The sequence below is a fragment of the Sceloporus occidentalis genome, unplaced genomic scaffold, assembly GCF_023333645.1.
Source record: "Sceloporus occidentalis isolate IW3139 unplaced genomic scaffold, rSceOcc1.0.p SCAF_23, whole genome shotgun sequence".
Lineage (NCBI taxonomy): Eukaryota > Metazoa > Chordata > Lepidosauria > Squamata > Phrynosomatidae > Sceloporus > Sceloporus occidentalis.
The window spans coordinates 11,678,653-11,693,655 of NW_028317003.1; positions in this window are offsets into that span (position 1 = coordinate 11,678,653).

Here is a 15,003-nt window from a genome sequence, read left to right on the forward strand (position 1 = left end):
GGGTAATATGTAAAGGATGCATGTGACCCTCTTGAACATAAAGAAATATGTCTCTGGGGTATTACTGTATGTGGTTTTTTCTATTTTGGAATAGTTTTTTGTTTTTTTTACTTATTATAACTAATAATTTTTATGTTTTATGTATTTTTGTGATTTTAAAAAACAGCCCTACTTGTCCTGAACAAAACAATCTATAATAATTGTGGGTACATCAACTATTGTATAGGGAATCATGATTTAACAAACAAAAAATTAAAAATTAAAAAAAACATCTCCAGTCTTAGGGCATGGGAAACCCATGATCCTGAAAGAGTTAAAATATCTCATCTAAGCCCAGCCTCAAACCAACAGGCTTATAACATTAGCATAATGTATGTTTGTATAAAATTCTCCATTCTTCTAAAAACAACAAAAAACCTCTGTGTGCATACATCTTACAACCAAAGTATTCTACACAGTCACTCATTACAAACCTAAATAAGCAAACGGGGCAAGCATCTGTAACCTGTGGCACGTCACCTCCTGTGAACCGGAACCTCATGCCACTTCCACGTTCATGGGGAAAAAGGTATTAGATCCATAAAAATAGTTTTTACTGGTTCTATCTCTTCATTATTGGTATTTATTTCTCTTTATGTGACCAAGTTTCTCCTGGAGCTTAAAATGAAAGATGATCTAAAACATATGGAAATGGTTAAATGCTTTTCTTGCTTAGGAAACAGAGTTCAATAACAATATTTTTGTTTGATTTTTGTTTTGTCATTTCTTATGGAGTTTTTGCCAAAAAGGTATTCCTAAAAAGTTAGGACGCAATGATGATAACAGAAAGCATTTGGGTCAGCTTCTGTCAAAAATGACCTTCAGGTGGTTTGACTTTTGGATTCCAGATACGATAGAACCTCCAGGTAAGGCCTACAGACTCATCTTCTTACTTCGGCTTCTTACGTCAGCTTTAGAAAATATCTGAAGTGATCATTCATATTATTTAATGGCTGGCCATTAAATGAGACAACTTGGAAACACAACTCCAGGAAAACTCAACGCACACAACACGCTGACGAGTTTCCCAAAGTTGGACAACTAGGAGAGGGTCTGAATCCATCATCAAGATTGCCAGGATCCAAGTTTACAAGAAACCCTGGCAAGTTTAGCCCCAGAAGCAGGAGTTAGGGAACACCTTGACGTTTTGGAATAATGCGGTTTTAGTGAATACCCCCCTACATATTTTGCTGTGAAAGACTTTCTGCAAAAAATCCAAAATGTTACCACATCATTCAGTACTAAAGTACATGTTTTTTCAAGTGCTGACACTTTTAGAATGAATGATATGATGGATATTGAAGGCTAAACATGTTTTACAACTGGAATATTGGTTTTAATTTATATGGAAGATCTAACACCATGAATGACATATAGAGAAAAAAAGAAGACAAAGAAAAATAGCAAAACAAGAGAGAAAAACCAACACACAGACTAAAGAAACAGAATTTGATGGCAGATAAGAACCATTTGGGCTTTCTAGTCCGTCTCAAACCATAACCCGTCCTTGTTTTACTATCCCATACGTGTTTAAATGAATGCTTCAATTCTCTGCCTGATTTCTGGAACGGCTGATATTATTTGTTCATAAAAAAAATCAATTAAAAAATATTCAAGATGAAAGCCGCGTTGTTACGTTTCCCTGGTTGGGTCGCTGTGGCACACAGGAAGAACGGGTTTATTGGCTGTTGAATTTTGAGTTAAAGGCATGGACGTCAACATACATTTTTCCAGGAGGGGCAAAATATTAGCTCTGTCCAACGGGCTTGACGTAGGCAGAATACGGTGGCCCTGCCAGGGAATTTTATGGGAATAAACGGCAGGAGGTATGTGTATAAGTTGAATTGTTAAATAAAACACTTAATCTTTGTGTAATTGCCTTAATAATGTATTTACATAAATAGCTACCAATTGATAAAAAAAGTCACAATCAATCCTACACCCAAAACAAATGTCCCTCTGGCCCTTATTATGTCACCGCACATTGTACACAACCTGGATGGACATATTATTATTACATTATATTCGTTGATGCCCCCAATGGAAACATTTTCAAATGTATTTTTTTTTTACAAGCTTTAATGGAGTATAGATTTGGAAGTAAAGCAAAATGTTATATTTTGTTATGTGATCAATGCATAGTTTGGAGGGACATTATTTTTTTATGTGTCCCTGAAGTGTTTACTTTTCCACTGACATAGTAAGGCAGCAACGCTCAATGCCTGCGCGCAGCCGGGCGTGAATTAAAAGGGTGGCCAAAGCGACATATGTCATTAATTATAAGCAAACATCTGGGAGGCCATGAGAAATACGTCATCACCTCATCAGTCTAGTATAAAACAAAGTAAATGAAGGCATTACTGATCGCTATGTATAATAGGATATCATAGAACCACTCAAAGGTGTGCTGGTAGAATCTTGAGACATTTCCCATTCTGCTTTATATATATATATTTTTCTATATATCTTTAATATATATATATATATTTTTTTTTTACTGCAGGGTATCCTCCTTATGTTCAAAATATATATTTCTCATGTCATATCATCATTTAAAGTGCCGCCCTCGTCTTCTTCATGCACGTCTGCTTACTAATGCTACGGACATTAATCTTCATGCCCATGAGAGGTGGTATATTTTATGAAAAACAGCAAAAGAGTCTAAAAGCACTTTGCTACATAATTTAAGGTGGAATGTGTGGTAGAAAATAGTTTTGTCTACATTAGGCAACTGTCTTATAATCAACTTAAAAAAAACAAACTAACAGAAAACGTTAAACACTAGATTAATGTTTTGTAAGGTTTCACGATGCTGAAATCCCTGCTGGAAGCTTTCTTATTAAAATTGGTGAATCCTAATCATATCAAAAACTTGGGGTGCATAAGCACTGTAGATTCAAAGTTTTCCACTGAATTGGCTATTTTACCCAAAAGTCCCAATATATTAAAGTGTGACAGATGGAAGAACAGCTCATATGTTACATGCGGCGCTACAAGTTTGTTCGCTGTGGAACTACCGGTGAATCCATACGTAGGTATCGGAATTTCTCACTGTCAGCATTAAGTGTTAGCCTTAACTCCTCTTTTTGTCTACCTTCTAATAAAACAACCTTCTTACAAAAAAAAAGACTGCAAACGCCTTCTGGTTTGAAATAGAACAGAACTTGCCTATAATCCCGCAATCTGTTCAACAGAGCTAGTCGTCTGTTATCTTTTCTTTTGCAAGACAAACCTGTAGTATTAAAAAGAAGAGGTTGCCTAAGAGCCCGTTAGTCCTGGTCAAACCAAAGCTGGAGCCGTTCATGTAATAACAGACCACGATATTTGTATTTCCTGAGTCCACGCTGACGCCAAACAGAGCACCGGTGGTACAAGGAGCATACTGCTTCAAAGTTTACCATGAAAGAGTTAATAAGTGAGGTCAGGATTTTGTGCACCACAAATAAAACTAAGTGCTCGGGGCTGTGTCTGAGCGAATACTGTATCTACACCAATTATGTGGTATTGGCTTAATCCCCCAACCCCCGGGCCAATGTATACTCTTTGAACAAAACAAAAAAAAATCTTCAACAAAAATTGCTCATGCTTTTAATGTGGTATCAAATTCCAAAATACAAACTTGCATAATTTAATTAAAATTTATGGGCATCGGTAAAACGCTAGGATAATTGTCATTTGAAACCATTTTTTTTTGTCTCGAAACCACTAAATTAATAACTAAGTTAGATTAACATCTATACATATGAGATGGTCCCAAGGGGAGAAGACATCCGTATATTCTTACAGCAGCTTCAGGAGTAAAGATTTCTCCCTTAATAAATGCTCCATGATACATTGAATATCAGGTTTCTGTCTTGTCAGTCGAGGAGTGAAAACCTGCCAGATATCTCTTCCCAGCCGAGATATAATAAGCTTGTTCTTAAGGTTAATTCTTCAATGACATCTGCTTTGGTGAACACCTAAATTGGCACTGTGTGCAAGATCGCTGTCAGAGATATTAAGGCTCCGTGCAGGGAACTCTGATCTCTGACAGTCGGGGAAGGTATCCGCGACGGACGCAGACAACCCCCGCTGCTAGCCACACCTCCTTCCGGCTGCAGCGGACGTTGTCTACGCGGATCGCGTAGCCGTCAACCCGCTGCCCCGGCAATACAGCAGGAAGCACCGTTAAGTGTGTGGGGGGAGGGTGTTAAATGGGGGGGGGAGACAGGAGGATCCAGGTCCCCTGCAGCGGTGCGGGGGATCTGGATCTTAGTCTCATAATCAGACCTCTATTTGAGGTCTGATTAGAAGACGACCCCGATTAGAAGACGAGGGGTATTTTTCAGAGCATTTGCTCTGAAAAAAACCTCGTCTTATAATCGAGCAAATACGGTAAGTGTTTTCTTCACAAGCTGATGTCCAGTAATGCTGGGTTTTCAGATTAGTGAAGAAGGGGTTACCCAGCCTGCAGCTGTACAGATGTACGGCGTTACCCCTAACCTGGTGATTAGAGGGCAATAGGAGATCTAGGCCACCTTGTCAATGGTGATGCTGGGTGATACTGCTTTATTGACCCACCAGTATTTGCTGCAATGTAATCATATGCAGCATACAGATATTTTACCAACCGTAGAGAGTTAGTCCAAAAACAATGGACTACACTCTTTACTGTCTAATGGGACCATTTTCTTACAGGTAACCAGAGAAAAACAGCCGTCCCATAAGAGACACCATGCTCGACCCGCCTATGTCCTGAGTTTACAAAGAGGCCATTACTTAGAAGGCAATGCATATAATAACCCGAGAGCCACGCTAGTTGGCTGTTCATGCATATTGATACAGAAGACGCGCACAATTGATTTCTTCTCCACGTGAGAGTAAAACTATCCGAGAGGCAGATAGATTGCCGAGGTTTTAGTGCGCAGTAAGAGCGTTCATTAGCTGTTACACTATCACCTTGAATCCCTCTCATAAATCTGGGACACTTGCAATAAATTCCCAGAAGCTCCGTCATTAGCATAGCTCTCTACAGGGTTACTGAGGCAGCGTTGGATTCTCCTCGTGTTCAAAGCTGGCGTTTGTGACGATAAATCTGGGACTATTTTCAATAACATTAGTCATATAGAGAGACGTGGAGTCGCTTTGCAGACATGGTTTTGAAGTTTAGAAGTATTGAAACCAAAGCACCTTAAAACGCAACAAATAGTTTGGGGCTCTTTTGTTTCATTAGGCTTCATGAATTAAATAAGATTAACCCCTTCGGCTGCACTACGACCTGACCTTATCTTCCTGATTTTTAGGGTTAAAAAAAAATGTATGAAGAGTGCGTGTGCAAAAGTGTACAGTGTGTAGATTTAATTAAAGGCTGACCGGCAAAGTGAGGTTTAGTTCAGCTGTCTGGCATGATTCCAAGAAGGTGGTCACATGAAAAAGTTATAATTTTCAATTAAATATATATTAAATATTAATATTATTATATTTAATATTATATGCAAAAAAAAAGATCTACATTCATGAACCAAGATTAAATATGTGTCCTTTGGTGACAATTACTCCAGAAACGGTTTGTACGTTTTATTAATTAGAGTTCAAACTCGTAAAATGGATTAACCAATTAACATATTGAAAGGGGAACTCATGCCTTCTTGCAGAGGAATCTATCCTGGGTGTCACTTGTGCAAAACCTGGAGATTAGTGAACCAACTACCGGTATATTGATCTTGCTATTTTACATGTTTTTAATACAGCGTAATAAAAAAATCAAAGACTATATACAGACTTATTATTATTAATTAAAGATTTTTGTTATGTCCATTTTAGGTAATCTATTTAATTCCTTACTTAGGACTGTTGGTTAGAATAAAATGTTTTTGTTCATTTTCCATCTGTGGAAATACTCAAAATGAGAAGAATTCACTGAGTAACATTAGCACTTTTTTGTGGCTAGTCGTAGGTGACTTAGCAATGTGCCATTTCTCTCCTATAAGAAAATTAGCCCTGACTAAGTTGCCGCAAATTCCTTGCAAACCTCTTCAAGTAGCATTTTTATGAATATACTTACTATGAATGATTATGTTTTTTGCATGCATTAAAGATTGCTTTCCCTCCTATATCCTTTGGTCTTTTTCATAATAACATATCCAAAGTGTCCCTCGTTCATATGTTCACCACTGAAAATCCTCACCATGATGCCTTACTTATTTTATTTTGTTGGATCAAGAGGATAAATACATAGCATGAACGCAACTTTGTAATGCTCAACAACATGAAATAGGTAAAAAAAAAAACCCTGTTATGTAAGGTGAGGCTAGATTTTATCATTTTAGATTCTATAAAGTTAAAATTGTATAATTAAAGGTTTAATTTATACTAATTAAATATTTGATATTTCATGGAACTAATTAATTATTTCAAGTATTCTATTCTCTATCTATCTATCTATCTATCTATCTATCTATAGTCCCACATAGTCTTGGTAGTGTTTAATTGTATATTATATGTAATATATAGAACATCTAGATCATTTCTTTTATCGGTGGGTATCACTCTGCTGTCCCATGCTTTATAGATTTTGCGACGCTCGGGGAATAGAAGGTAACCTGGGAACAGTCTATCAAGGTAAAGCAGGCAGTTCTGCAGCTGTGCTACAGCAGTGTTCTCCAACATTTTGTGCCTATGGGCACAACCAATAACGCAAGGCAGTTTTATTTGTTTCTGGGCAATAATTGTACTCTGCACTGTACAGACTATAAGTGAAACTCCTTCCGTGAGTCAATCAAAGCAGTGTTTACATACAGCCTTAATATTTGGCTGTCAGGAGCACTTGGTGTTTGCGCATGCACATGCATAGGGAATGAAGCATGCATTAATGCTCTCCCATACTCTTAACTTGGAGATGGCCACATGGGCATCCAGTAATGAACCCAGTGGTATACAGTCGGTATCATTGGAAGTGAAAAAATACCCCCCGTTGTACGTCCGCAAAATAGGATTCCTAGAGATGCCCCCAATCCAAAGTCATGACAGCACCTTTAGCTTTAAGATTGTCGTTCTGCACCTTTTTTTTTTTTAAAGGATTATACCGTCGTGAAAGCCAAGCAAAAATAAAACAGGCAGCACACATAATGTTAGTTTTGAGTGCTTTATTATACTGGAATTGCAGTGATATTAACATTTGTACAAACGTTCTTTCTTACACATAGAAAAAGATGTAAAAACTGAACAACTTAATTTCTTATTGTAACAATGAGAAAAAAAATAAAAATAAAAGCTTAACATAATGTATACCAGTTAATGTTGCAAAAAGTATTTACATGTAAGTACCAAAATGTCTCCCATTCCAATAACGTAAAGGTTTAGGTAATATCTAGCATGATGGATTCTGCATACTATAACACCCATCAGGCTCAGCCAGCAATGCTAAGAACTGCAGTCCACTGACCTTTCATGCTAGAATTTGCCTATCCTGGGTTAGGAAGGTAGTTGCTATACAGAATTTATTACAAGAAATGTAGTTTTGTACATAGAAAATCAATAATATATATATATATATATATATATATATATATATATATATATATTACAGCCACTTTTGCTTTTATATTCAACTGGCACAGTGCTAGAAAAAACGGTTAAAATACCTGTTCGTTATTTGACATAATAAACCATTAATGTTCACCTGGTCACTGGGCTTTGAATAAAAATATGCAATGAAAAGAGATTTAAAATGTAAAAGTAGACCTACAAACATGCATCTTTTTAAGATGATTATTTTCAAAGTAGTTCTTGAGACCATTTAATGGCGCAGCTTCTCAGCATCCCCTTACATGACTAGAAGTGGTAACGGATCTTCATGGATATGATCTAAAATTACTCACTTTTTCTTTTTTGAGAGACCTGAGCCAGGGCTGGAAGAATGGAGCGGATCTACACCGGCTTTATCCAAAGCGTAATGTGTACAGGCTTTGCATAATACAATCTATTAGCTGATATCTGCTGGCTAAAGCTCATGGAGTACATGTTTTATGTTAACCACAAAGTTAACCGCTTTAACACCGCAGCTTTTAACATTTTATAGAAACCAGCGTCGATTTCCCAAAAGACGAAGGCTGAGCTTGAAAATTCTTCAGATTAAACAAACAGTGCATAGCTGCTGATAAGCGGTTTCCACCGTTTTAGAAGTTAAAAGGCCAAAGCGATCTAAGTTTACGTTTCATTATGATTTGATCTGCAGGCGTTATAGAAAATGCAAACTTGTGAAACCTTAACTTTTTACTTGTGGTTGCTGCACAAGATCCTAAATGCGAAACAACTTTTGCGGTGTTAAACCGCTGGTTGCCATAGCAACTAATACGGCAGTGACAACAACGAGTTACACAGTTACATTAGGCCATATTTATAAAGGCGTCTTTTGGGGCAGAGCTTCCAAATGTGGAGCAATCCACAAAAACATTGGGATTGCTCTCAATCCCAAGCTTTGCCCCAGAACGGCTCTTTATTTTGGTTCCAAAGGGTTCAAAAATTATCAGTCTGAAAAAACATAAATTCCTTGAATTGAATAATTTAATAAACATTTGTTCTGTTTGTATTTGCACCTTTAATTTAAAATATCTGCTTATGCCAAAAAGATTAAAATGCAGCAGAAAATAAACTGTACATACAATACTGATACTCAATGGCAGTAAGGCTATTTTTATTTTATTGCATACATTTAAAACGGTCTTTAGAACGTTTTTTGGTATTCTAATAGGCACAAAGGCAAGTATTTGGAGTGAATACTGGGCAGAAAGAGATCCATCATTAGTGGTCTCCTTTTCTGTCTATATACATGTACAGAATACTGGAAAACAATCCACTACTACGGATGGTAAATACATTAAAAAATAAATATTTAAGCTGCTGCAGAACCTCTGAGGACTAAAGATATATGAGTTGTACGTGAGCTGTCTTGAGCAGAATTTGCCGGAACTGGCTGGCCGGAGATCCCCTTCTCCTTCTACTCATAGGAGGCTGGACGGGGTGGCCATAACAAGCTGGAGGGACTAGCCATGCATAGGGCTGGAGTTAGCACCAAATAGAATGTGGAGGTGGGCTGGGACAAGGTGGAAGTGTGTGTAACCTGGGTGGAGAGGGATGATGCTCAAGTGCTGCTCCTCTGTCCAGAGACTGAAGAGCCGCAACCCTGGATAAGCAATGTTTGACCTAGAGAAAGCTCCCAGCTCTGGTGGTGACCTATTGGAACTCGCTCACAAATAAGTCCTCTTCGCTTACATTGTAGACATATATATGGCGAGTAGACATTGTGATGTCATCAACAGCTGAAGGACACACAGCAATGGTCTGGTTGGATCTGGGGCCAGAGACGCAATAATAGAGAAACAACACTACCTAATACAGAAACACCACCAATTTATCACCAGTTGGGATCAAACGCAGTGAAGCACCTGGGCTTCAGTGTCTAGGGATGGAAAATAATTATCATTAGGAAACTAAGCAGGAAAGCAAAAGTAATAAAAACAAAAAGTAAAGAAGATGATAGTAAATGACATTGTAAACCACACAACGTGTTTCATAGAAACCAAGTAGAAAGACCAAATGTTTGTAAGTGCCCACGTAGAAGATGGAAGACAGATCAAATCTAAATACGACTACAGATATACATCAGGATGAGACGTATGCAGGTAACAGACATAGTCAGCTATATGGCTCCCTATGGTTACCGTTTTTATATGGTTAACGGGTTACGGAGATAAGTACTACATTCTATGCGATGGTGGGATGACGGGCAATTCATTATTTGGTACAGATAAAATTCCACTTATAGTTTGAACTTTAAGCAACATTTTAAACAATAACTCTGCAGAAAACTACTCCTGTCCTTAAACTGTTTCTGTTTCAGGTTTTCAAACTACAGCCCTGGCCAGCCCCATCCCAATGTATATTTTCAGATGTATTGTTCCCTGTAAATTCATTCAGTACGTTCACTTAAACATACCGAGGATTTGTATCTTTCAAGATAAAAGTGTTCACTGCATGAATGTAATTTTAAAAAGAAAGAGGTATTTGGGAGTGACGGATGTTTTATGTGCTGTCTGTATCAAATCGGGAAGCCTGCGTTGCATAAAGAAGACTTAGCTGGCTGACGGGCTGTAGTCCTATTTCAATACAGAGGTTTGTAGTCCTCGGCACTTCAAACATTCTGAATTAAAGCCAATGCCTACTCTGTATCACCCAGAACACCGAGGCTGATGTTGTACTAATCATGCTATACACATTATTGTTTTAATGTTGCTTTTAAACTGGTATGTCAACTACTTATATTATAAAGTGCCCATTTTCTGTGAAATACCGAGAATCAGCAATTTAACTTATTCTATCTTCTTTTGGAAGCAACTGTCAAACCCCCAAGAATTTCCCAGTTCTGCTTCTCATGGATTGAGATAAAAATGCATTTAACATAATTATTAGTTGGGTTTTTTTGGAGTATATATTCTGCAATACACGGGGCCACATAGTATATACATACAAGCAAAAAAAATGTTTTTGCATCATTCCAGCATTTTCATAAAAAAAAGACATTATGCCGCCAATAAAAGTATATACATGGGTTCCATACAAAAAATAGTGTTTTAACATAGTATATTACAGGAACGACAGCTTCAAAGCAAAACTGGTACAAGTGCAATTTTAACCAGTTTTTACGCTACTGAAGACTGGAGAAGAAATATATTGCCAATCCCTCTGGCAACCAAAAAAGAATCATTATAAATAACAAAAGAAAGAAAAAGAATACTAGGTACAAAGGTAATAAAAATTGTAAAAACATTTTATAGGCAAAGATGAAACTCCTTAAAATATCAATTAATTAAATATTCTGTTTCTTGCTTTAGGTAATGAAATCTTAAATGTAAATAAGTCTACCTAAAATCAAGCAAATGTTTCTTAGCAAAAAATAAAGTTTTTTTTTTATTTTAAAAAAAGGTTTACTGGCCGATTATTGAATTATATGAACTTGTAGTTTATGATATGGAGTGCGCGTGGTATATAACTCCTATTACAGATCCATCTAAAGTAGCAATAAACTCCATGTGCTGCAATGAGAACTTTGGTGAATCAGCCCTAAACAAAAAATTAGCTCAAAACAGAGAAAATATGTAGAAAAAAAAAATGCGTACTATAAACACATTTCAGACTATGCTCAGTCCTCTGGCACTCAGAAAATACAATCACATTTTATTCTGTTTTTGTAAAATTTGACAAAAAATGTATTGACAAAAGGTTTCATTCTTTCTGAAATTGTTTTTAAGTCCAGTTTTGTAAAGTACCGAGATCTAGTGTTTTAAATTCTGTAAAGTATTTTTCGATTTTTTTTTTTTATATATCTAGTATTAGGCTGTGGTATTTATGTCTATCAATATGGCATTTAATTACAAACAGTTTACAAAAATAATGCTTTACAGAATTTAAAATATTGAATATTTTACTTAAAGATGCATGTATTGTAAAACAAAGAATTCCGAAACTGCAGGACAGTTCATCCCTGATGCCTCCTACTAGTCATCCAGAAGGTGCTTGGCCTAATATATGCCCTATGGTAGTACAGATAGCACAAGGAAGTGTTGGGAATGTACCCTCTGGGCCAACAGCTGCTTTGGACTGCATCCTATAGATCCCCAATAACAGTAATAGTGGATCATGATCGATGCTGGAGCTCACAGTGTCTTATCTGCTAAATGTCACGTATTAGTGAAGGCAAACAATGCATGGCAATGCATTACTACGTTGGATCTTTTGCAACAGCCGACTAAATAGATGTTCTGTCTTACAAATTATATTTGCTCCTACTTTCTATATTGTTTTTTTTTTTGTTAAACTATGTATCATCCTGAGGACCACCATAAAAGGTCCCGGAGACAATTGGTGGTTTGCACACCACATTTTTACAAACAAAGAACTGCTCTTGTGGTGTATCATTCCTGGATTAGAACATATCCAAATGAAACCTATTCAATTTCATGATGTTTACACGAGATTTGCACGTGTGACTCCAATCATCACATATAAAAATGTTACGGTAGATATAGAAAAGTTTAAACAAACACATGGACCCATTCATAGCTATACTACATCAATGCCAAAAAAATCTTAAAGTGATATCTGTTCACAAGAACACTGTATTATATGGAATGTACTTTTGTTCATATATATATATATATATATTAAATTATCTGAATCTTGGAGATCTCGATTAAAGAGAAGCCACATGACAATTCCGTATATTCATATTTTTATAAACTCTTTCCTATATAGTGTAGATTTCTTGTTTATACTGTAGATATCAGTTTTCCATAAAGTGCATTTGTAATTGTACTCCTGGAATCTATATATTCGTGTGATACAATTTAGAATTGTAGTCTCCACATGGGTTTGAAAACCTAACTTTCCAATTGCCAAATAAAATAACCAAGATGACCAAATAATGTTAAAAATACCCTGCAAAAATCAGCTTTTCCAATACGCACAACATACAAACATTGTAGGTTGCACTTTTTTTCATCAATATAGGTTGCAATACACTATGTTTTAAAGTATAGAGCACAAAAATATTCTTGTCCCTGATAGTTTCCCTTCATCGTTTCGCTTTGGTCCTGTTTTGTATTTACAAGCTAGAGCTGAAATACGTGTTGATAGAAGCACATTGGAGTGTAAGCAGAATGCTTGCCTAATAGAATTAATGTTACTGCCCTAAAAGTCAGGATTACAAAAGAATTATGTGTTTCATAAGTAAGGCAAATGTATCAATTTACATGCTAAAAATCCCTTTCAATGAGAATAACGGCCATCTAAAGGTTAATCAGTGAACGCTCATTATTCAGAGCCTCAGACACATTCCAACTCCTATCTCCAAATGTACGCACCATTAATCATCTCTGAACTGGGTCCAGCATTTGTAAAGCATTTATGTACTGATATGTCCATTTAACGACTACATGCCAGTGACTTGTCTCCCACAGATTTCGAGTCTGTTACAACCTAGTAGTGAAAAGCAGCCTCTAATCAGGATCTTAAACGTATTACCCACATTTTGGTAGTGAAAGTATTTCATTGTCAGAATGCTAGGGGGTATTCACTGCACCCTTCAGACACATAAACTGTTAAGGGACCAATATTATGAAGTCAAGGAAAACTGTAGACACATCTTAACAACCTGCACCTACATTTTTATTTACTCCTGCTAGTAGGTGGAAACTCTCCAGGTTTGACCCAGAGTGTCAGGGTGAAGTCCTGCTTCCCCAGGTCTGAAGCTCAGTTTCTTCTTTCTCCAGACAGGGGAGCGGGATGTGGACATGCATTGCCTACTCCCTGCCCAGTTTCCTTTCCACTAAAGACTTTTTGGGGTTAGCCCTGGTACTATGAGAGAAGAGGGAGTGCAGAGGGTAGCCCACCTTGAGAGGTTCCCAGGCATGCTCAAGACTTATAGTTTTGTATTATGCACATTGGTGTCAATCCTTTTTTTCCTGTTAATAAATAACATTAGGGGTAGGTATGCCTTATGCTTATGAAATTTGGATGTGATCTCTGCCTTTGTAGAGATTTGGGGACAGTCGATGTCTAGAAACATTCAGCCCAGCAGAAAAGCCCAGGCAAATGGCCCAGTGGTACAATAATACATTTGGCACACGACATGTCCAATGTATGCTATCAAGTTTTAACACCCAATTGGATCCAGTAATGGTGTAAATGATGCAGAATGCCCATATTACTCTAGATGTCTGAATGGGTTGTAAGAAAATTGTAAGGACTCTCTTGTTTGTGGATTAATGATTTCGTTTTTTCAATCTTCATTTCCATTGTTAAGTTCTATATAGACCATTCCTTTGCATATAATCTACTCCCAGCACTCATTTGGATGCACATTTTGGTAAAGGAGCCTTTACAAATGTCTTGTAGGTTGACAAAGCACCACGAGGAGGACCACTGTTCATAAAATGACCAGCGTGGGCACCAGAGAGGGCATAGAGTGCATGACAGAACAAATTACTGTGCAACACCTGGTTACTAAAGCTGAATAATTTCCTTATTCCAAAGAATAGGAACTGTAAGAGAACTAAAATACATACACATTTCTCCACAACATGCTGATCCTTCGTCCATAAACATGTATGCATAGAAGCTCTCATTTCTTATCAGTACTAGCAATATGACCCCACAGCCATTTCCCACTATTATTACCGTAGCTTTAGTTTTGAATACATTTAAAATCCATCTGATTTTATTGGTGCCGGAGCAGGCTGGACCATATACCAAGCTACACAAGCTACCTCGGTACAGAGATGGGACTGAATTTGAAGGGCCTCAGCTTATGCATACATTTTGAAGCAGTCAAAAGGCCAATAGACTGCACTGTTTTTATGACTGGCACAACGGGTCCAAATGATGAAAGTCATCGGAATCTCAAGTTCCTTAGCAAGGTAGCGCCTACAATCTAATTTTGTGTTGATGTTTTGGATTAAGACAAAATAGAAGCACGTTAGCAAACAGAATGATTTATTGCAAACCAATGTTTGCAACCAGACACAGTATAGCAAATTTAAACTAAGCCCCCAGAGACAGCAGATGATGACTATTGAAAAATGATTTAGGCTAGGTTACAAAAAATATGGCTGGTCACAGAGATTTTAGGCACATTCCATAGGACCCGTAGGTCCAATGACAATTTGTAAGATTTATCCCTAAGTGCTCTTTTGATGACACAACATGGAGCCTACAAAGTTCAATGAAAGTCCTGAAATTGTACCAAAACACAACACAATGACAAAGCAAACTAACAGAAACACTGAGATCTTCTCAATGAAGATGTCCCATCAGCAAAAGGCTGCTTAACAAAAAAATTCTCCTTCCCATCATAACACCACTAAGAACACAGAACATAAGTTAACTCTTTGGTTCAACCACCTGTCCCAATACTACTGGAATAACCCC